This window comes from Chrysochloris asiatica, unplaced genomic scaffold (assembly GCF_000296735.1).
Source record: "Chrysochloris asiatica unplaced genomic scaffold, ChrAsi1.0 scaffold00068, whole genome shotgun sequence".
In the NCBI taxonomy this organism is placed as follows: Eukaryota; Metazoa; Chordata; class Mammalia; order Afrosoricida; family Chrysochloridae; genus Chrysochloris; species Chrysochloris asiatica.
The window spans coordinates 15,756,855-15,759,596 of NW_006408586.1; positions in this window are offsets into that span (position 1 = coordinate 15,756,855).

Sequence of the window (2,742 nt, forward strand, 5' to 3'; positions counted from 1 at the left end):
GAGAACCAACAAGAACAGACAACAACCAGAGATTGATGTACACGGCAGCATTACCCGGAAGTCAATCGACAAATGGAAGAGTTGAGGCCAGAATAAAATACTAAGTACAAATTCAGAGGATCTGGGAGGTCAGTCTATGATTAAACCAACTACAATGTGAAAGAAGGTAAACAGAGGAACTGAGATTTAGGAGGTGGGAAGGTCAGGTAAGTTACAGGATAAAATAGACTGTCTTAAATGGAGGGAAATGTTAAAGGAATATAAGGTAACTACAATGGTGGAGTTGGGGTGGTGGGTTTCAGGGGAAGTGGAGGGAGGCAACAGTAGAGCACAGAGTTAAAGGCAGACACATCATAGTGTTGGTGTTGGGGAGGGCAATACAAGAAGGGTGAGGAGGTGGAAAAACAAGGTAGATAGGGGAATACTGAGACAGATTTGCATGGGCTAAGTGGGACAGAAGTAAATAGTGATGGATGCTTAAACGTGGAACAACAGGCCTCTGTGATACAGAGATCTAGGCATAGTTTGAAGAGGGGAAAGAATACTAAGATACTTGACTGTCTTATGAATATTGGTTTCCCTTGCCTACTATTGTAAAATAGACACTTGAGTGTGATAGAAAGGAATATTGGAAACCATGACTACAGAAAACTTGTAAGCTCATCTTCAGCCTATAACTGATTGGAATACCTAAAAGGGGTTCTAGAACTTGCCCAGTGAAACAGGATTCTTGCGGAGCCTTTGCAGAGTATAGGACATTAGGTGGAATCCTGAGTCTCATCCAGAACCTTCTGAGGTGGGACATTCCCACTAGAAGGAACAAGCAGACCAGCCTGGAACAGCTAGAGTGAGAGAAGATGCATCTTCAAAGAAAGATCATCAGGAAAAACCCAAAACAAAAATGGCAGTATGTATGACTGGCTAACTGCAAGAATAAGTCGAGAATATCAAGGAAACCTGTATGGGTTTTCAAGGAGCAGCTGCTGAATTTGAACAGCCAACCTTGTGGCTCAAACCCACCTTGAGGTCTAGTGTTTCATCCCACAGCCCATACCGGAACTCTGATGATTAGGCTTATTTTGAAGTAAATACTGTTTGTATTTTATTTTCAAAACTTATCTCTAAATATTAGGAGAAATTTATAAATAATAAAAATTATATTTTGAATTAATGTATGAATTCACTTCTCCTGATTTAATCATAGACAATGCATTGCAAAAAAAAGGAGTAAAATATTTTATACTTTTTCTGTAACAATTGATTGTTCTAAATTTCATGTGTGTAGGTGTCTATGCATTTATTGCATTATTTTCACCTCTTGTTTTTTGGAGAGTTTTTTGCTAGTTAAGTAAGAAATTACTTCTAAAAACTTTCATTAACTGGCACTGTATTTCATCTTATTCCCTTGGTGTTTTAGAGGCCTATATATACAGTCACAAGGAGCTCTGGTAGTGTAGTGGTTACGAATCAGGCTGAGAACCTTAAGATCAGCAGTTTGAAACTACCAGCCGCTTCGCGGGAGAAAGATAAGGCTTTCTACTCCCGTCAAGATTTACAGCCTTGGAAACCCTGTAAAGGGTAGCTATGGGTCGGAATCGACTCGACGGCACTTAACAATAACAACATATACAGTCACATTAGGCAGATAGACAAGGTATGAAAGGAAATGAAAATTCCTAGATGCAATAGTTCTTTATTTTACAATTAGTCATATGTCCAGCACAATCCTTACTGCTGAATTTTTTTATCATAAAAGGGTATTTTATTTATAAGTCATGATTATCCAAAAATATATTCTTAATCCAATATACATATTGACTTATTTACATAGTAGTATGTAAAAACACATATTAAATAAGAACTAGCCTAAGAAATACTAAGGTTGGACACCAGGCCCTGTTTCAGAGTAATAATGAATTATTAAAGCAGTTTTTACATTATAGTATTCATCTTTTCCTTACTATAGTTTTACTCTCCATAAATAAATGGTTTAATGGTTTAATATATGTTTTACTTAACACAACACTGAATTCTTTTTTTTTTTTTTTTGGTGCAGAGAAGCTATACAGAAATTAGTGGGGACTTTAAAAGTAAGCTTTCATATTAAAATATAAGACATAGAAGAGTATACATATCATTAATATAGATATGTGTGAGCTATGAAAAGTTAATACATACAGAACATTAATTAATCTGTTTGGTAATTTCCAAACAGATAAGCAAATAGATCATTATCTGCATCCCTCCAATGGTCTTCTCCTTCCTCTTCAAAATTTAACTACCTTCTGACTTCTAGCACCAAAAATTTATTTCATCTGTTTTGAACATTTTATAAGTAAAATTATACACTAGGAACTTTTTTTTTTGTCCCTCATACATTATACAGCAATTTTGGGGCAGTAGTATATACTATAAAGTGTATTATTTCATTTGTATTTATTGCTGTTTTATATACTACTGATTATAATACAACAGATTTATCTATTCTATAAATGGACATTTGTATTACATTTACATTTGGGGCTATTACAAAATACACTGCTGTAAACATACTTCTAGAAAATATTGAAAAGGGAAATTAAAACCTTAACACAAGAAAAGATGTATAGGTTCATAAATGGAAAACTATCAATATTATCATTTTACTTAATTTATCTACTGTTTTTGTGGTGCTGTGGAGGATGAGGAGCGGCTCAGTTCCAAGGAGTGGCTGGTAAGTTTGAACCACCAACCTTGCAGACA